At 44.4% G+C, this 22,020-nt stretch overlaps 1 long non-coding RNA gene across 3 annotated transcripts in view; it reads right to left on the bottom strand.

Moving 5' to 3' along the window:
• The window catches only part of LOC310658271, a 42,784-nt gene extending 24,900 nt beyond the window's left edge, over nucleotides 1-17,884 (bottom strand). Inside the window, exons 1-2 of one of the 3 annotated variants that reach the window (XR_014502165.1) lie at nucleotides 16,418-17,884; nucleotides 15,870-16,151 (exon numbers count right to left, since the gene is read on the bottom strand). This is a non-coding gene — a long non-coding RNA (uncharacterized lncRNA). The remainder of the gene's footprint in view (nucleotides 1-15,869; nucleotides 16,152-16,417) is intronic. The other 2 variants (XR_014502166.1, XR_014502167.1) reach the window with 2 other exon arrangements.
• Between the last annotated feature and the right edge of the window lie 4,136 nt (nucleotides 17,885-22,020).

Raw genomic sequence — 22,020 nt, 5'->3', positions numbered from 1 at the left:
TTGGCTCACCAGTTTCCGGAGATTACTGCCAAGATAGCTAGTTTTTGTGTGACGGCAATAGCTTGTCAGCACAGGATCCTGTCTTGATTTTTAAAATCATTAACACTTTATGTTGTTTTTTATCATTTTAGTATAATTATTTTATATTTCTGACTTAAAAAAAGATTTTACATTGTTTTTAATTCTACATTTCATAGTATACTTAATGTATTACATTGTGTTTTATGTGCTCTGTTTTCTTCCTACCTTCTCTACTGGTTATTGACATCTCTCTCTCTCTCTCTCTCTCTCTCTCTCCATTTGTCTTGCCAAATGCAAGGTGGTTCTTTTAAAATGAGATTCAGAAGCAATACCAAACACAAGTGAGCGAGAAGGTTAAAGGTTTTATTCTAATCAGCAAGCAATATATACCGTATTTTTCGTCCTATAGGGCGCACCGGCCCATAGGACGCACCTCGTTTTTTTGGGGGGGAAATGAATAAAAAAAATTTATTCCCCCCCCAGCTGCGGCTGCCGCCCCAAGCCTTGCGGACACCCGCCAGAAGCAAGGGGAGCCCTCCGGAGGGCTCCCCGTGCTTTGGGCGGAAGGTTGCCGCCCCAAGCCTCGCACGCTCAGCGGGACCTCCCGTCGGGTGCGCAAGGCTTGCGGACACTCGCCCAAAGCACGGGGAGTCCTCCGGAGGGCTCCCCGTGCTTTGGGCGGCAGGCTGCCTCCCCAAGCCTTGCGCGCTCGGCGGGACCTCCCGTCGGGTGCGCAAGGCTTGCGGACACTCGCCCAAAGCACGGGGAGTCCTCCGGAGGGCTCCCCGTGCTTTGGTGGCTGGCTGCCTCCCCAAGCCTCGCGCGCTCGGCGGGACCTCTCGTCGGGTGCGCAAGGCTTGCGGACACTCGCCCGAAGCACGGGGAGTCCTCCGGAGGGCTCCCCGTGCTTCGGGCGGCAGGCTGCTGCCCGCAAGCCTTGTGAGCCCGTGGGAACTCCCACAGGGCTTGCAAGGCTTGCGGATAGCTTCCTGAAGCCTGGAGAGCAAGAGGGGTCGGTGCGCACCGATGCCTCTCGCTCTCCAGGCTTCAGCGAAAGCCTGCATTCGCCCCATAGGACACACGCACATTTCCCCTTCATTTTTGGAGGGGAAAAAGTGCGTCCTATGGGGCGAAAAATACGGTACATACCAAGCAAGCACTTTAATCTGCCACTTGAAAGCCCCCAAGAAGTGGCGAAGTGACTCCCCAGGCAGCTTCAGTTTGGCCCTGCAGCTGATCAGTCCATGCACGGGATTCAAAGAAAACTCTGCTCAAAACCATCTGATTTATCGCTAGCTAGTCTGAGTGGCTTGCCCAACTGGCTCCGTGCATTCATAAGCCACCCCCACCCAATGCCTCACTTTCTCCAAACGATGTCCAGCATCGAAAAAGGAACCCAGCATTATCACTTCCTTCCAACAGATTAGGACATGAAAGGCTGCTCTCAGCCATCAAAGAACTTAACAAGGCAAAGGGAGGGGGAAGGAAGAGGAGGCATGAAGGGTAACTATGTCAAATCACTAACTCCTCAATTAACAATTATCTTTATATATATATATATATATATATATATATATATATATATATATTTCAATTTTCAAATAAAAAATTAATACAAATCATACATCTTTTTTACATCCAATCTCTTTTTTTTTTACTTCCCTCAACTTGACTGATACTCCTTCCCTTCTTAATTTCTTACACATTTCTAAAACCTCACCCATTGTTTGTAAATTAAATCTTGTTTCACTCATATTCTAGCATTTCTTTTTACAGAGCTTCGTTAAAGCTTACAAGCGTTATTTGTTTTTCACTTAAGTTATGCATATACTCTGTAAACTTTTCCCAATCTTCTGTAAATCTCTGATCTCGTCGATTTCGAATTCTTCCTGTCAGTCTATCAAGTTCTGCAAAGTCCGTCATCTTCATTCTCCATTCTTCCAATGTTGGTAACTCTTCTTGCTTCCATTTCTGAGCCATTAATATTCTCGCTGCTGTCACTGCATATAGAAATAACTTCCTGTCTTTCTTATTTATCTCATTCCCTATAATACCAAGTAAGAACGCTTCTGGTTTCTTAACAAAAGTATATTTAAACATTTTTTTCAATTCGTTATATATCATTTCCCAATAACTTTTTACTTTCTTACACTCCCACCACATATGATAGAATGTACCTTCTTTTTCTTTACATTTCCAACATTTATTACATCCCTTATACATCCTTGCTAGCTTCACCGGTGTTAAATACCATTGATACATCATTTTCATCACGTTTTCTTTTATAGTTATACATGCAGTGAATCTTAAACCTTCTTTCCATAGTTTCTCCCAATCCTCCATTTGTATGTTATATCCAAAGTCTTTGGCCCAATCAATCATAACTGATTTTACCTCTTCATCTTTCGTGTGCCATTCTAATAATATCCTATACATTTTAGCCAGAACTTTAAAGTTACTGTTTATTATTTCTTTCTGGAATTTCGACTCTTTGTCCTCAAAACCTCTTAACTTTAGATCCTTTTTAAACATTTCGTTGATTTGAAAATAGTACAGCCAGTCATTAACATATTTCTTAACTTCTTCATATGGTTTCAACATCCATTTACCACCTATTTTTCTTATTAAATCCTCAATTTACAATTATCTTCTGGAGAGATTGCCTATACCCCATTGGGCAAAGTTGACCTCCTGGCAGGCCAAGATTTCGGTTTACACTAACTAGCAGGAACTCAACCACGGTTTCAGCCTGGTGTCATTTTTAGTCCTAGCTGGAGATGCTGGTGGTTGAGCCTTCTACATGCCAAACACATGCACTTACCATTGCATCATGTCCCTTCTTCATTTTGCACCCTATCTATTAGACTCTCAGGTTTTCCAGTAAGGATCTATCTATTTTGCTTTAAGCTCATTGCTCAGTTTAATTTTAAATACTTAACAATAGCATTTTCTCTCGAGTGTCGCTTTAGTTTGTGCAGATAAACTTATGGGACCTTCAAAGATGGCTCCTTTTGATTCCAGATCTTACCAAGACCTGGGAAGCTGAAATGTATGATAATAGTTTCCAAGGCGTTCTAACGCTGGGGGAAGAACTCTCGCGAAAATGTATCTCAGCAGCGGTTTTACAAATCAAAGGAGGTACGCACTTCGCAAAAGGATTTTAAAACACGTTTGTACAGGGATAATGGTGGGAGCAAAGAGAATGAAAGTTGGAGGTGGATCAAGAGAGAAATTGCTTTTATTCACCAACAGAACAACTTCAGTCAGATCTTGAACAAAATGGGAGAAAAGAAAAGGTGACGAGGGGAGGTGAGGGGAATTGAGGACAAAGCGGAGGAAAGCTGTGCGATGAATCTTGAGCAGATCCCAAGAAGTTGCAGTTTTAGAAATGGTAATGTGGGAAGCTTAAAAATCTTCCTTTCTTTTTTTAATTCGTTGATGGTGGTAATAACATTGTGTTCCTGGTTTTGATCATTGAAATAAAATCCTAGGGGAGGAAGCAGCCTCTGCTTAGCCTCTGCAACCACAGAAACTGCAAAGACACCAAAAACAATAAAACAGGAAGCAGAACATCTGTTAAAGTTTGGAGGAAGAATTGAATGGGCTGGATATTGTGGTTTGTCCTTTCTAAATCCTGATCCAAAGATCTCTGATGGGAGTGAGAAATCAACCAGAGCCCTCTTCAGCCATGCTTTAGAGGAGTGGTGAGGACTGAGCCCTTCCCCCCCCCAATATTTTTGGGGTGGGAGCTGGTCCTACCGATATCCAGAAAGAGTGGGGTCAAGCATGGCGCAGCTCCAGTGGCCATCTCTTCCTCCTCCTGCTGCTATGGAGGGCAAGGAGGGTTAAAGCCAACTCCCAGCTGGTGGTGATGCCACTGTGTTCGGCTCCTCCCCCGGTTCTTCCCCACATCCTGACGCTATGTATGTGATGTTGGCCCTCCATAATCACCCTCACAAGCTGGTGCCTCAGATGCAAGCCCCTCCACTTCCCCTTCCCCTTCTTTATAGTCCCCCATGATAGTTGAATGATAAACTTCTGCAGCAGGAAGCCTTCACTGTTTAGGAGAGTTCCTGTGTGTTTTAGGACCCTGATTGTAGGAAGGGTAAGGGGACACGGGTGGCACTGTGGTCTAAACCACTGAGCCTCTTGGGCTTGCTGATCAGAAGGCCGGCGGTTTGAATCCCCATGACGGAGTGAGCTCCTGTTGCTCTGTCCCAGATCCTGCCAACCTAGCAGTTTGAAAGCACAACATGGCTTTGAAAGCACACTATGGGCTTTAAAGGTCAGCACCAACACTTTGGATTGTGCTCAGAAACGTATAGTGGTACCTCAGGTTAAGAACTTAATTCATTCTGGAGGTCCGTTCTTAACCTGAAACTGTTCTTAACCTGAGGTACCACTTTAGCTAATGGGGCCTCCCGCTGCCGCCGCGCGATTTCTGTTCTCATCCTGAAGCAAAGTTCTTAACCCGAGGTACTATTTCTGGGTTAGCGGAGTCTGTAACCTGAAGCGTATGTAACCTGAAGCGTCTGTAACCCGAGGTACCACTGTACTGGGAGCCAATGTAGGTCTTTGAAGACCGGTGTTTATGATAGAAATCACAAACCTGATATGGGTTGTATATCCAAACCAAAGTTGCAAAGAACTAAACAGATCATCTGTTCCAATCCTCTTGTAACCTAAACTGGGATATCCAATGTCTTAAGTACGCTGATGGGAGGTCCAACCAATTTTGTCATTAAAAGCAGCCAGCATGTTAAGCAACATGATGATGCCAACTTTATTCAATTTGAAAGGAAAGTATAAAGCAGACTGAAGCTGATATCTTCCTGAGTCTTGTCAAGAAATATTTCATTGTGTATAAACGGGCATGTTGCCCACCAATGCATTTATCCATTCATACATCCTTTGGTGACCTGCTGTGTTCTCTCTCTCTCTCTTGTGGGGGGGGGGAGTAGCAAAAGAAAATATACATTTGTGAACTGAAGGGTGAGTTAACTTTTCCAGTCTCATAGGTTCCATGAGGAAAAAGAATAGCGTCAGCGTAACCCAAATTGACAGTTGCTATTTGAAAATCATGGCCACTGGGCCCATCACCTCCTGGCAAATAGAAGGGGAAGAAATGGAGGCAGTGAGAGATTTTACTTTCTTGGGCTCCATGATCACTGCAGATGGTGACAACAGTCATGAAATTAAAATACTCCTGCTTCTTGGGAGAAAAGCAATGACAAACCAAGACAGCATCTTAAAAAGCAGAGACATCACCTTGACAACAAAGCTTCGTATAGTTAAAGCTATGGTTTTCCCTGTAGTGATGTATGGAAGTGAGAGCTGGACCATAAAGAAGGCTGATCGCCAAAGAATTGATGCTTTTGAATTATGGTGCTGGAGGAGACTCTTGAGAGTCCCATGGACTGCAAGAAGATCAAACCTATCCATTCTGAAGGAAATTAGCCCTGAGTGCTCACTGGAAGGACAGATCGTGAAGCTGAGGCTCCAATACTCTGGCCACCTCATGACAAGAGAAGATTCCCTGGAAAAGACCCTGATGTTGGGAAGGATGGAGGGCACAAGGAAGAAGGGGACGACAGAGGACGAGATGGTTGGACAGTGTTCTCGAAGCTACCAGCATGAGTTTGACCAAACTGCGGGAGGCAGTGGAAGACAGAAGTGCCTGGCGTGCTCTGGTCCATGGGGTCACAAAGAGTTGGGCACGACTAAAGGACTAAACAACAACAACAATTTGTAGCCAGTGTCAATGGTCATAATTTACTCCAAAGATTAAAATGGCAGCAGCCTTTTGTCTTCCAAACCATAAAAGTCAGCCATTATCTTGTAAAGAAGGGAGCACCAGGAACATAGAGAAGCATTTATATTAGCTGAACTGGAAATTAATTTTAGATGCCACTCTAGTTATAGAATCAGGACCCAGGCCATTCAAGAGCCCCAATGATAGCCAAATTCTTCAGTATGGAAATCAAGATGGAAAATCTTCAGTCCAGGAAAAACGGAATAGCCGCATTTTGCTGCTTCAGCAGCTTCTATCTAGGAAGCTTCATTAGAGGTCATCTCTCTCATATTGCCACTAAAAAAGGAGCGAGGCAGAAAGAGAGAGAGAAGATGACGCAGAGGAGCGATATCCTTGATGGCAAAAACCAAGGCCGTAGGCTTCTCCCCTCTAAAGAGTCTCAAAATCCTCACCCCATCAGGCTCTGTTAACAAGCTCTGCTCACAAAGCTGAATTTGCTTTGTTCTGTTGAAATAAAGCAAGCAGGAAATGGAGGAGTTGGCAAACAGAAAAGCTGACGGAAATAAAGACAGCTGTTCACCAAAGTGGGAACAAGTTGAGCGCAGCAAAACCCAAAATTAGCAAAACCGTTTTGAGCATTATTTAAAATGGCACTAACACAACAGGGTGCCATCTTTAAAATGGGCTGTCCCTGCCACAAACAGCTCTCTCGACTGGTGTCAGTCCCCTCCAGGGCAAACTGTATGAATTCACTCCAACCATTAGAACAGTGATGGCTAGCGAAGTTGCTGGTACCAGTGGGGGGCTCATGCTGAATTTTACTAAAAGCAACACCACGAGGGTGTGATACATCTTTCAGAATGCTGCCTCCTTTTAAAACACCACCTACTTCACAAATGTAAAGCGCATTTGTCATGGTTTCCCCCCAGAAATGTAGCTTAGCTTTGTGAGAGCATCCTCTTGGCATTTCAATACAGGCCTGTAGTTGTTCATTAGAAGAAACTGCAAGGATATTAAACACAGCATCAAAGGAGGTTCAGATCCTGAGTTCATATTCTGGTTAGTACAACAAGATTAAACCCAAGTTTCCCAAATTAGATGCTAAAGGATAAAGGTAAAGGGACCCCTGACCATTAGGTTCAGTCATGGCCAACTCTGGGGTTGCGGCGCTCATCTCACTTTATTGGCCGAGGGAGCCGGCGTACAGCTTCCGGGTCACGTGGCCAGCATTACTAAGCCGCTTCTGGCGAACCAGAGCAGCGAATGGAAACGCCGTTTACCTTCCCGCCAGAGCGGTACCTATTTATCTACTTGCACTTTGACATGCTTTCAAACTGCTAGGTTGGCAGGAGCAGGGACCGAGCAACGGGAGCTCACCCCGTCGCGGGGATTTGAACCGCCGACCTTCTGATCGGCAAGCCCAAGAGGCTCAGTGGTTTAACCCACGGCGCCATCCGCATCCCCGCAAAATGATACTGTGGTTTAAACAAAACACGCAGAATCCGGGACAGGATGGGAGGGATGCAGGGCAGGCCACAGGCACTTGGCGAATCCTGGGAACTGTAGTTCATTAAGTGTGTTTGGAATTGTGAGGAACAAACTACAGTTCCCAGGTTTTTGGGGGGGAAGCTTTGTGGTTTAAATGTATGGAGTGTACATAGCGTGAGATATTGGTACAGGCTGACTGGGTGGGGGCGACAGCAGTGGTCACCGGTTCAAAAGCTCTAGATGGTTTTCCAGCTATACAATAGGAGTTTGTGCACATCAGCAGAGAGTTATATGGATATTCAAACAGCATTTGAAGAAAAGCTTTTCAGATTAATTCTGAAGTTAACAACTTGTTATGAACAGATTGTTGGATAGACAGATTTAAAACACCCCGAGGCTAACACGAAAAGCAAAGAAAAAACACCATTTCAAGATAATATGGTGGTTTAAATTAAAAATTAATATTCCAATACAGTATAACCCAAGGAGCCATTTATTTAAATACATTTTAAACTATTCATTTCCCAATGGAAAGGAAAATTGTTTGAGGCAGAACATCAAAAACAAGGCTCTGAACACAATTAGAGTGAGAAGCACAATAGTTGAAATCTTTGTGGAAGTGAGGCCTGAGATGCTTTGATGGATCATTGTGAATAAGCAACTCGTGTGTAATACTGAATTCAGATTTGTTTTAACTATTCTTTCCCCTTTTTAGCTACTCCTCATTGAAATGCCAACACAACAGGTGAACTTTCGATTTTGTTCCAGCGCCTACATTGGATAGAGAGGCTAAATTGGATTTCCTATAGAAGGAATGGCAAACCTGTGGTCATAAGAACACAAGTCTTGCAGGATTAGGCCCAGATACTTGTTTGAACCCAAGAGCACTCTCCCCTCTTAACTATGGAAGATTGATGGAATTTGTTGATTCTCACCTAAATTACAGTATTTTTAATTTACTTTTGCCATTAGAGTGGTGCCTCTGGATGCGAACGGGATCCATTCCGTAGCCCCGTTCGCATCCTGAAGCGAATGCAACCCATGTCTGCACGTCTGTACCTGCGTGGGTCGCAATTGGCCGCTTCCGCGCATGCGTGTGATGTCATTTTTAGCATCTGCGTATGCGCAAGCGGTGAAACCCAGAAGGAACGCATTCCATTACTTTCGGGTCGCCGTGGAGCGTAACCTGAAAACGTTCAACCTGAAGCATATTTAACCTGAGGTATGACTGTAGTAGTTGGCGATGGTACTCAAAAAAGAGATGCCATTGTTTCGGTTAGATTTTTTTCATTCAAGGAATAGAAAATGATGCTTTGGCAAGCAAAGTACCCACGGCTGATCAGAAATCAAATCTCTGGCAGATTTACCACTGGAAGGCGTGGGGGATGCAGAAACCTGAAATTCTTAACAAGTTGGAATTAAATTGCCCAGAATATAGAAGGAGCGTGCCATTTAAAATGACCTTCAAATATATTTATAAAATGATTTACTATCGTGAATACTGAACAAGGGCTGCGATTTTGAGAGAGAAGCCTGAAAGGAGCAGCAAGATGGAAGGAAGCCGTGAACCAGAAATCGAATTGGAAGAACTGGGGAGCGGGGAGGGGGGCACAAGAGAGGTAATAATTACATGTGGATGGGATGTATGTGCTTATTTTGACATGGACTGGATCCAGATGTAGATATGCTTAGAGTAGGCCCGCTGAATTCCAGGTAAGGTTGCTTCCAACCAAGTCCTCCCACAATTTCCGTCCTCCCTTCCCAACAGGTGGGTGGGGTTTGCGACACCGAGCAGGCTTACCAGGTCTGGTGCCTCCCACCTGGGTAAGGGTGGCTATCGTCCCGCCCCCAGCCTGGGAGGACAAGGGATGGCTGGCAGGGGGCAGGGTGAGGGCCAGGGGAAAGAGGTCGGCCCCTTCGGCCAAACCTCACTTTGTTTCCTCCTCTTCCAGGTTCACCCACCCATCTCTCCCAAATTAATGATTTTTTTTTGCAGCCTAATATTTTGCATTTCGGGTCAGTGGGCGCTGCTATGGTCGCAAGATGGATGCTGTATTCAGAACCTGAAATATACTCAGAGTTGCAAAGTGATTTCATGCTCTTTATTCAGCTCATAGTGGTGAGGAGGAATGAATGAAAGTCCCCTCAAAGTATCTGCTTTATATACATTATTTACACAATGGGCTGCACATGATTGGCTAATTCCGGAATTCTACTGTAAGCCAATCAGGTTGTGGATTCACTTCTATCTGGAGCATGATTGGGAGGTTCCTGCCAACCAATCATACTGCTGCATTGTTCTTTGACCAATCTGACTGCTGCATTCTGAATCCTATTGTTCTAGGACCAATCAGACTGCTGCCTTTTTGATCCTATTGTTCTAGGGCCAATCAGACTGCTGCAGTTTGGATCCTATTCAACTCAGTACATAACAGAACCAGAAATGAATTTTCCCTACTTTGGCAGGTTTTGCCTTCCCCGTAGCATTTCGTCACAACTTTGGCGGTTTTTAGGCCTTGGCAAGGTATCCTTTAGTCTATCTTCAAGATGGGGGGTGACATGGTCACGCACCCCCCACACAGCGGCGTTTGCAGGGCCCATTAAAGGGTTTGTTAAGTTGTGGGTGAACATATCAGACAACACAGCGATTCTTCAAACAGCTCTTGTTTATTCACAGGCCAGGACAGAACTGAACTTGAAGGGTTTAGCCAAACTGCTTATATAGAGCTCCACTAGAACACAACAGTAACCACTTTCTGTAGCTATCCAATCACTGAACGTCACTTTCAATTCCTTATTTGCATATGTGGACCTGAGTGAAAACTATCTACAGTATCCCCCTGCTGGCCCAGGGTGAGAACTTCAGTACATAACAGGGTTGATTGCGGGAGTCCCTGGCCTTAGAGCGGTGGCATGTAGGTCTAACTCCCGGCTGAGGTAAGGTGGGAGGGCACGCTGTGTAAGTTCGTGTTTTACAGTCCCCTCCCAGTGCACCTCATTGCCCTGCACATCCTCAGTCCCGGACGGGCTGAGAGGGTTACATGCTGAGGCCTATGCCAAGTTTCCCACATCCTGAAGTTAAATAAAGTTGTGGCCAATTTGAACCCATACTTCGGTCTCTAGTCTCATTCTCTGGGGGGGTAAGGCTGCACAGACAGATTTCAGTGTGTGCGCTCGCAACAGGAATTCCTCTCTCCATGACCCTCCCCATTGTTCTGGGTTTCCTCTGAACTCTCCAGAGACTGGGGTGCGGGGAGGGATGGGGGCACACAGAGAAATGAGATGGGGAGGAAGTCCTGCTGTATGTTTCCGAGCACAATCTAAAGTGTTGGTGCTGACCTTGAAAGCCCTAAACAGCCTCGGCCCAGTATACCTGAAGAAGCGTCTCCACCCACAACGTTCTGCCCAGACACTAAGGTCCAGCTTCGAGGGCCTTCTGGCGGTTCCCTCCCTGTGAGAAGTGAAGTTACAGGGAACCAGGCAGAGGGCCTTCTGGGTGGTGGCGCCCGACCTGTGGAACGCCCTCCCACCAGATGTCAAGGAGATAAACAACTATCTGACTTTTAGAAGACATCTGAAGGCAACCATGTTTAGGGAAGTTTATGTTTGATGTTTTATTTTGTTTTTAATATTCTGTTGGGAGCCACCCAGAGTGGCTGGGGAAACCCAGCCAGATGGGCGGGGTAGAAATAATAAATTATTCTATAGTGGCGCCTGCCCTGTGGAACACCCTCCCATCAGGTGTCAAGGAAATAAACAACTATCTGACTTTTAGAAGACATCTGAAGGCGGCTCTGTTTAGGGAAGTTTTTAATGTTTGATGTTTTATCGTATTTTTAATATTCTGTTGTGAGCTGCCCAGAGTGGCTGGGGAAACCCATCCAGATGGACGGGGTACAAATAAATTATTCTTATTCTTATTATTATTATTATTATTATTATTAGCTAATGGATGCAACCTTCTGTCATGACTAGCTTAAGTCCCACTGATTTCCGTGAGTTATTCAAAGTACGAATAACACATACAGTAGAAAATATGGAATTAGTCTGTCGTTCCATAGAATAGAAGTGTTGAAGAAATTGTGATTTATGTTGCTGCATTAAAGAAACCCGAGGAGCATAAGGAAACTGCAATAAATATGGAGAGAAAGTTTCAATAGCCTTTCTGACATTAGCACACATTAACTGTTTTGGGGAACAATGCCCAAAAACTCAATATATGCAGTCTCTACTAACAAGGTGTGTTAACTGGCAGAGATTATAACTGAAAGAAGTGTGGTTTGTCAAAACCAAATAAAAGCTTTAATGCCATATATAATTTATTTTGCATGTATGTTTTTAGAATAGTAGCTGTGGGGCATGCATGATCAGGTATGTGGCCTGATCTTCATCCCTGCCCCATGCATGGTCCCTATGAGAAGCATTCCTATTATCGTTAATTGTTTAATGAAGTGTTTGATGCCTTGCTGCTGATGCTACTGTCTTTAAGAACAAATTGTTTAGCACTCTATTTTGATTTGTAGTGAGCCACCATGGTCAACCCTCTGTGGAAAACGACAGTCAGATTGATGGATTGATGTCGTCTTTGGTTGCTCATTAAATGAGTGCCAAGCAGACTTCCTTAAAACTGTTATTTTAAATAGGAAGACTCTATGAGTGAGAATGCTAATGTAATAGGAATGAAATATTCAGCCGGGTCTGAGGAAAAGAACCCGGAGTTTAATGTTACAGCCAGAGGTTTTTTTTTCTTTAAAAATGTTTAGGGGTACTCTCATTTTCCTACTCATATTGTCTTCTTCTTTGGCGATCACTCGTAGCCGAGTAAGATTGTCTTCCATAAACACGGTTTTAACAATGAGTCTGTAAGTGACTGTGGAGGCCAATTCTGGATCCACACATCCTTCCACAGTGAGGACATTGGTTTCCGGGTGGGAGTTGATCATGGTGTGGATTTGCCAAGCGTGCCTGCCTCTTAGCATGTTTCTCCCTTGTGTCCTGAGTTCAAGTGCCTTCAAAGCCCATGACAGCTTTGGTAAAGGCTGTTCTCCAACTGGAGCGCTCCCAGACCAGTGTTTCCCAGTTGTCAGTGTTTATAAAGTGGTACCTCTGGTTAAGTACTTAATCGTTCCGGAGGTCCGTTCTTAACCTGAAACTGTTCTTAACTTGAAGCACCACTTTAGTTAATGGGGCCTCCCAGTGCTGCCGCGCCACTGGAGCACGATTTCTGTTCTCATCCTGAAGCAAAGTTCTTAACCCGAGGTACTATTTCTGGGTTAGCGGAGTCTGTAACCTGAAGCATATGTAACCTGAAGTGTATGTAACCCAAGGTACCACTGTACTACATTTTTTAAGATTTGCCTTGAGAGAGTCTTTAAACCTCTTTTGTTGACCACCAGCATTACGCTTTCTATTTTTAAGTTTGGTATAGAGTAGTTGCTTTGGAAGATGATCATCAGGCATCCGCCCAACATGACCAGTCCAACGAAGTTGATGTTGAAGAATCATTGCTTCAACACTGGTGATCTTTGCTTCTTCCAGTACACTGGTATTAGTTCGCCTGTCTTCCCAAGTGATGTGTAAATACTGAAATACTGCCCCTCAATGAGGCCAAACTTAAATTCACAACATGTTTAGGGGTATGCGTACGCCCAGAAAAAAAACACTGGTTACATCTGAACCAGGTTTACAGAGTTATTGCATGCTGAAACACTATCAGGATTAATTGACAATTTCTGCTGAAATTTAAAGGAAAAAACCCACAGCAATGCTTCTCATTTTATTTATGGCTCCTTGCTCCTGATTTCACTAAGGTGGAGCTCAGTTATGCTTCCAATGATGCTGTGCAACATCACAAACCAGAATGCCTTCAGGGTTATAATATTGTGGGAGTTACAAAAGGCTTTGGGCGCTTTGAAAAAAATAATATGCTTCCTCTTTCAATTTCCAAGTGTTAACCAAGCTCATTTCAGAAGGTCCCTGGAAAGGCTTTCGTTTAAATATGCTAACATACACAGACTGTATGGGACTTTTTATCCTTCCTTGGGTGGTTTAAATTGCTGCCGCCACCATTCAGCTACAAGATCTAGTTTGATCTCCCAACAAGACCTTTTGGGTGTCACAGCTGGTGTGAGCTTCACCCAATATCTTCTGCTTTATTAAGGACAAATTCCCAGCTGCTGCCTATATAACCCATGATCTAATGCACAAAAAATTTGGAGGGGCGGGGAGGCAGAAGAGAAGCCTGCAATGTTCCCAAAAAATATCAGAGCACTTTCATCGTGTAATGCAAATCCCACTTTCACTTGTTATCAAAGAACATTAGCAATGCCTTCCTCTTGATTTTCTTCATCAAATACAGCAATCTTTGCACTGAACCAAAAACAAAAGAATATCTTAAAAAGGAGCATCTCAAGTTAGACACACCATGCCATCTTCCCAGGAGAATACATAAAGTAGTTATCTACAACTGCTACTCAGATCAATCTTTGAGGAACCCTACAGATTTATTTTGATTGAGAGCCAATGCATTAACCATCATTGGGCTTTTAAAAAGTTCTTTAAATGTCTCCGTGAACACAAATGGATTCGAAGATGAGCGGAGACCGCTTTCCTGCCTAGTGAAACCTCCTAACGTGAAATCTCAAAGCTAGAAAGAAAAAAAAAGAAGAAGAAACAGAAGTTGCAGAGCTTTCTAGTTCAAATGAAGCTATTGTAATTATTCCGTGTAGCAGGCACACATGATGCTTTGGCACATTTTCCTGAGCTTGACAATTAGGAACTCAGGATTGCTGTCTAGGGAGCTGAACTTTGCCAAGTAGCAAAAGACTGTTCTATTGTAAGCGGAGCTCATTACCAGAATCCTAAGGGTGACCCTATGGACCACGCAAGGGATAATTTCCCTCTTGCCTTGGCAACCCTTCTCACGTTTTGATCACACCACCACAAGTGGCCCTAAATGTGTGCTGGCTCCAACACAGCTGCCTAGGAAATAATAATGCAATGACCAAAGCTTAAGAAAAATGGAGAAGTGCCAGCTGGGATTATTACGAAGTCCAGCGAAGCCACTTGCTAATACGGTCTTGCGCTCTGCCTTTCTGAACTAGAAAGCTTTGCAAATAAACGAGCAGAGGGCAGAAGAGATGCTTTAACCGAGAAACATTGCCTACAGAAAAAACCGGGGTGGGATTAACATTGATTAAAATTTCAACATTGCAGCAGAAAAGTTAAACTGATGCCTGAAACGCAATCAATTTTATCCAGCTAAGTTCTATGCAGTGAAATGAATGGCTATTCATTTTGTCATGCCTATTCATTTCACTGAATCTGCCCTGAGTATGACTAGTGTTGGATACAACCCAATGTGCAGTCTGGGATATGTGTTGACAGCATCAAGCTCCTCTAAGAGACAATGAAGCTATAATTGAGCTGGTCCATTTTCATTCAGCGCCACTGATGGACTCAATTTGATGGACTACAAATGGACGCGAGCATTGTCGAGATATTTTGTGGGCACAATGTGGCCCAAAAAAATACAGGGCAAGGGGCAGTTTCCATGACTTCCGCTTATCGAGAATGAAAATTGGACTGCCTGAAAGCACCATTAGGGTTGATGATTTGAAGCCGGACAGCATCAAGGGAAGCTCTGATGACTTGAATGTGCTCTCGAAGATTTAAGACCCTAAGTAGGAATTTTAGGCGGTGCATCAATTTCTATGTTTTTTTCGTACAGTCTGTTCCCATACCCAGCTGACATCAAGTATTGAAAAATGAACACAGCGACGGAAACGATGTTGCGAGTGAATCGGCTCTACGTAAGGTGAAAGTATGACAATATTAGACACAAAATTCATTGCAGTGGTTCCCAACCTTTTTTTGGCCATTCCCCACCTAAGCATCTCTAAAATCCTGATCGCACACCCCGCCCCATGACATATAATTCTTATTATTCAAAAAGTGAACTATTCACGTGGATGAAACCTAAAAGGCCATTAACTTGGTCTAACTCATTCTTGAATTGCCCCCCTGAAAAATCAAATTGCCCCCCTGTGGGGTGTGTGCCCCACGTTGGGAACCACAGATTTAGAAGGAAAGACAGATGAGCTGCAGTTCAAATTTACTAATCCAGGATTAGTAAATTTGGTAATCACACTAGGTGTTTATGAGGTTAGGTTTGGATAGTTTCTCAAAATAAGAAAACCTACCTGCTATATTTTGCACATAGAAAACCATCAGCTCTGCTTTTTCAGCATTCCTCTACTACAGGGCTGTCCAACTGCCAAGTGACTGCAATCTACCCATTGGATTGACCAGAGTAGTTGAGCTTTTTTTTTGGGGGGGGGGGAAGCTTCATCAAAGTTGTTGAGCTTTTTGAGGGGAGGATGAGCCAAAGTTGTTGAGCTGTTTTGTTTTGTTGTGTTTGGGGAGAAGGGAATCAGGATCCCACGATCAACAAGGATCAACCAGGGACATCCCACAATCGACGGGTAGATCGAGAGGCCTGCTCTACTATAACTAAAGAAAGATGGAGGGGCATTATGGCTAATTTCCCCAGCTACTCCCATTCCCAACTGTTGTGGAAGATTTAGCGGCACGAGGCAACAATAGAAACAGAGTCAACAACCTTTTTACTCCTGTGGACACATTTGCCAGCTGATGAAACCGTCATGGGTGTTGGAAACTGGCCCCCTCGGGAAAGACTGGCTCCTCTTCCCAGGCACTCGGGGCCTGTTGCCGGTGACCTACCCTGGCTGGCATCCGGACAGACCAGGGAGGTCTTGGATAAGCGACACCCCCCTCCGGAGAGGTGCACACTCCCATCCCCCTTGCATAGCAGCAGGAGAAAGAAAACAGTCTGAAAAATAGGCTATTCCATTCTACTTTTATTCCTTGACTGTACACTGTACAAAGCCTGCCAACCTAGCAGTTCGAAAGCACCTCCGGGTGCAAGTAGATAAATAGGGACCGCTTACTGGTGGGAAGGTAAACGGCGTCTCCGTGTGCTGCGCTGGCTCGCCAGATGCGGCTTTGTCACGCTGGCCACGTGACCTGAAAGTGTCTCCGGACAGCGCTGGCCCTCGGCCTCTTAAGTGAGATGGGTGCACAACCCTAGAGTCTGTCAAGACTGGCCCGTACGGGCAGGGGTACCTTTACCTTTACCTTTACACTGTACAAAAGCATGACTTCTCTCTCAGAAACCTCCGAGCAACTGACTAACTCCTCCCGTACAGGAACAACAGGAAGGTTTCATGTTACACTGAGAACACAACTCTGAGAATAGCTTGGAACTTCCTGTCCCACGCTTAGACCCACCAGACACATCATGTGATGTAAACATCGTACTGCTGGATCGCAGCTGCTGAGGACTCATATTACAACAATGGGCACCACACACACCGAAACCAAGCAGATACCTCAACACTATATTGGCAACAACAGATTGCTTCTCTCCAGCTTATTTTGGGGGGTGGGGGTCCCATTCTGTGGGAACCTAGAAAGAGCCTTATGGATGCAAGCTGTGAGGCTGGGGACCCCTGCAACAGAAAGACCACAAAGACTTGATTGATAGTAGTACCCTCTTTTTTTACACAACATTAAGTTGATTGCTAGATTGCCCAAAGACTACTTTATGATTTGTGGTGCGTTGCGTTGTCTTGCTTTAAATCTAACCCCCTCCCTTTGTTGTGTCCCAAGAGAATGATCCCCACTTCCAGCAAATATAAATTGCAAATACAAATAAACATCTAGGTGAAACAAATATAAGAGTAGATTCTTCAGAGATTTCTTTAATCGTTGTTGAAAATGAAAAAGTCATCGCCGCCCCCCCCCCCAATAATCCTCCTCAATAAATCTGTGTTTCCGTTGGATCTCCTTGATGTGACCCTGCTGGTTAATGGGTACGAGATAATTTGAAATTGAAAGACTACTGTCATTATCTTAGACACCGAGACTTTTGCTATCTATACACCAATTGCTAACAAACAAGGTTTATAGAGTGAAATAATAAATCAACATATGCATGAGGAGACACAAATAAATGATTAATGTTATTATTTTCTCCTTAGCGTTTGATAAACCTATATATCTCTTTTGATTCCTCTCAGTAGGGCTCCAACCAAAGCTGGATTAATTTATTATGCTTTCCATAAAATAGACTTTTAGAGAGGAGGGACAAAATCCGGCTTTGGATTCTCTGTGATGAAAACCTTTCCTTACTCTAGTAATACACCAGGAATTTCAAATGAGTGAACAAAATTAGGTAGTGAGGCTTACGCGTTCAGCTCATGATCCAGAAGAGAGAAGGCTAATTTTCCATGCACACATTTTGCTGGAACACCTTTTTCTCTTCCAGTTTCTTGCCTGTGTGTTTTGACATAGGCTTTGAAATACAGACAACCCATGCCATGCCCATAGCTGAACATACATCCTCAAATGTATTTTACTGAGCCTTTGCCTCTTGGCTGTCAGCTTAGCACAGGTTTTTGAACCTAGAAACTTCCAAGAGGTACAGAGTGTGTCCTCAAAGGATGCTGAGCCATGGCTAATGGCCATGAAGGGCAAGATGGTCAGGCACAAGGCCAGACCAGTTGCAAATGGTCCCAGAGATGGGACAAGCACTACAGGAGTCTATTACAGCGGTGCCCCGCAAGACAAATGCCTCGCAAGATGGAAAACCCGCTAGACGAAAGGGTTTTCCGTTTTGGAGGTGCTTCGCAAAACAAATTTGCTATGGGCTTGCTTCGCAAGACGAAAATGTCTTGCGAGTTCCTGCGATTTTTTTCCGCTCCCCACCCCCTTTTTCTAAGGCACTAAGCTGCTAATAGCCTTTTAGCAGCTAATCCGCTAATCCCTTAAGCCTTTAATAGCCGCTAATAGCCGCTAAACCGCTAATAGCGCTAATCTGCTAATCCGTTAATGGGGTTGCTTCGCAAGACGAAAAAACCGCTAGACAAAGAGACTCGCGGAACAGATTCTTTTCGTCTTGCGAGGCACCACTGTATGTGTATGACAACTGTATGTTTAATAGTGTAACGGCTGCGTTAGCATATGCAGCAATGGTTACCTGAAAAGGGGGAGGATGTTAGCATTTCACTCCTCCATTGCTGGATATGTGATTGTTATATCACACGTCTGTGTTCACTTTCCAGGTTTGGAAAGTATGAGAACAGAAGCCTGTCTTATCTCTCTTCTGCTTGTGATTGTACTGTTGTACTTTCTCTCGCTGTCTCTTGGAGGAGGAAAGACACCATGATTGCTTTGTGCTGTATATATTGCTTAATAAATACTTAGAATGCACACACACCAACGCTCCACTTCGTTTCTGCTATACATTGGTACCTCGGGTTACATACGCTTCAGGTTACATATGCTTCAGATTAAAGGTAAAGGTACCCCTGCCCGTACGGGCCAGTCTTGACAGACTCTAGGGTTGTGCGCCCATCCCACTCAAGAGGCCGGGGGTCAGCGCTGTCCGCAGACACTTCCGGGTCACGTGGCCAGCGTGACATCGCTGCTCTGGCGAGCCAGAGCCGCACACAGAACGCCGTTTACCTTCCCACTAGTAAGCGGTCCCTATTTATCTACTTGCCCCCGGGGGTGCTTTCGAACTGCTAGGTTGGCAGGCGCTTGGACCGAGCAACGGGAGCGCAGCCCGCCGCGGGGATTCGAACCGCCGACCTTTCGATCGGCAAGCCCTAGGCGCTGAGGCTTTTACCCACAGCGCCAGCCATGTCCCTATGCTTCAGATTACAGACTCCCTAACCCCAAAATAGTACCTTGGGTTAAGAACTTTGCTTCAGGATGAGGACAGAAATCGTGCTCCGGTGGTGCGGCAGCAGCAGGAGGCCCCATTAGCTAAAGTGGTGCTTCAGGTTAAGAACAGTTTCAGGTTAAGAACGGACCTCCGGAACGAATAAAGTACTTAACCCGAGGTACCACTGTACTTTGCTGAACAGCTGATAAGAGCGTGCACATAGTCTTCTGATGTGTGTCGCTGGGAGCGTGTCGGGGCTAAGGATTTATGGACGTTCTGGAGTGCGCTTCATCAGGAAGACACCGGAGAGGTTTTTCTAACACCAGAGGCTGCGTGTGACTCCAGGCGTTATTCTGACACCATGATGTAGCTTACCAATAAAGAGAAGCCCTTGTACAATTCACACATGTGGCATCTTAGTGCCACACTCCTCTCCCATTCCCTGCCACAGCAAGTAGAAGAAGAAGAAGAGTTTGGACTTGATATCCCGCCTTTCACTACCCTTTAAGGAGTCTCAAAGCGGCTAACATTCTCCTTTCCCTTCCTCCCCCACAACAAACACTCTGTGAGGTGAGTGGGGCTGAGAGACTTCAGAGAAGTGTGACTGGCCCAAGGTCACCCAGCAGCTGCAGGTGGAGGAGCGGAGACGCGAAGCCGGTTCCCCAGATTACGAGACTGCCACTCTTAACCACTACACCACACTGGCTCAAGGGTATTATCGCTAGGGATTTCGGTTTTTCTTTTTGGAGGAAGAGTTTGAGGCTGCAATCCTGTGGGATAGCTCAGTGAGTAGAGCATGAGACTCTTAATCTCAGGGTCATGGGTCCGAGCCCCACATTAGGCAAAATATTCAGGGTCAGTCTAGATGGCCCCTGTGATCCCTTCTAATTCTATAATTCTATGGGGCTTACTTCTGAGCTGAAATGTATATTTTATTTTATTCTATTTATTAGAATTATATACCACCCTTCATCATTAGATCTCAGGGTGGTTCACAGAATAAAATACAGGAGAAAAACAAGTAAATAATAAAAAGGCAGCAAAACATTAACAACCCCCTTCCCACAGACACAACGAAAAGGCTGTAGAATATTGATCAGCCAAAGGCACGAAGAGGAATGTTGCTCAAGAGATTTCTGGAATCTAGAGGAAACTTAAGAGATAGCTTAGTTTACAAACTAAAACCAGAGGAAGTGATCGTGTTCACCCACAGAGAGCGCAAAGTAATTCTTGAAGGCTGTCCTCAGTGATATTAGTGCCAAGCAACTTAATCTGGCTAACCCAAACATTGTTTCTTCTGCTTGCTGCATTCGACTCCACACCATTTCTCCCTAGAGCTATAGCAGAATAGTTCTTAAAGTTTCATTGTGCAGCAGAAGTCTTTCCATCAGCACGACTTGGTTGGGTTCCACCTCTTGTGAGCTTCTAGCTATACTTAAATATTTGTCAGTGTGCAAATTCTTATTTGGTCTTTATTACATGGTTTCTTTGACACCAATAACTTCATAGAATCCTGGAATGAAGCCATATGGTTTTAGCAGAAATGTAATAAAGAATTAAGTAAAAGCTGATTGATAATGGGACAAAATGAAAAATTTAAGGTTAGACCGTTAAGATAAATTATAGAACAAAAATTGAGAAAGATGGAAAGAATTTGCTGAAATAGTTAACCGAAATAGAATACAAAAAAGGGAGGTGTGAGGAGGTCGATGAAACAAGTTAATGAAAGGTAAAGATATGGAATATTGGATGTGTGTGTTTAGTGTTTTGTGTGGTGTTTTTTCTTCTTCTCTGCATTGTTGTATTACCTTTTTATGTTTCCATATTCCTTTTTTTATTTTGTTTTTTATTATGTATTGTAATTGTAATGTATGTTTTGTTAAACTTTTTATTGTTTTTATTTTTTCCTTTTTCTCTTTTCTGTAATTTTTAAACTTCTAATAAATATCATTTAAAAAAAAAAACTTCATAGAATCATAGAAATGTAGAGTTAAAAAGGACCCCAAGTGTCATCTAGTCCAGCCTTCTGCGATGGAGGAATCTCAACTAAAGTATCCATGGGAGATGGTCATCCAACCTCTGCTTAAAAACCTCCAGGGTGCGAGGAGTGCATGCAGGAGCCAGGCCCTGTGACCAGTAGGGCTTCGCAGGACTGGGGCCTTCCTAAGTTTGTTCTGGAGAGGCAAGGCGCAGCCGCACAGGTGAGGCTGCTTGGTAACTCACTGCACCTGGTGGCAAGAGCCAGGAAGGGATATAAGGTCAGCATTTCCCTTCGGCTCTTTGCCACAGCAACACGTTTCCTGCCTTGCTGCGTTTGGCGTCTTGCTTCCAGATCCTCGGACCTCGGCTTCTTGACTGCTTGCTTCTCAACCCTCGGACCCTTGACTTCGTGACTCCCTGCTTCCTGACCCTCAGACCCCTGGCTTCTGGACTCTTGTTCCTGCTCCCACCCCGCCATCTTGCCCCCAGTCCCGACGTCCTCAACCGGGACTTCGATCGCCCGTAGACCGAACCGTGACACAGGGAAGGAGAGTCCACAACCTCTTGGGAAAGACTGTTCCACTGCTGAACAACTCTGGCTGTCAGAAAGATTTTCCGTATGTTTAGTCAGAATCTCCTTTCTTGTAACTTGAAGCCATTGGTTCGAGTCCTACCCTCCAGAGCAGGAGAAAACAAGCTTGTTCCTTCTTCCATGTGATAATCCTTTAGATATATGAAGATGGCTATCATATATTCTCTCAGTCTTCTCTTTCTCAGTCTAAACATACCCAGCTCCTTCAACTGTTCCTCATAAGGCATGGTTTCCAACCCTTGATCATCTTGGTTGCCCTCCTCTGCACACGTTCCAGCTTGTCAACATCCTTCTTAAATTGTCATCTGACACCTTTTGAGTCTTACCCATTCTTCAGTTACACCTCGTTATTGTGATACAAAGAGTTGGATTATTCATTTTAAACGTGATACTATATTCATTCAGAAATATATATTACAGAGAGAGAGAGAGAGAGTC

This window comes from Podarcis tiliguerta (genome assembly GCF_965153285.1).
Source record: "Podarcis tiliguerta genome assembly, chromosome: 10".
Classification (NCBI taxonomy): domain Eukaryota; kingdom Metazoa; phylum Chordata; class Lepidosauria; order Squamata; family Lacertidae; genus Podarcis; species Podarcis tiliguerta.
This window is presented reverse-complemented; position numbering and strand designations above follow the sequence as displayed.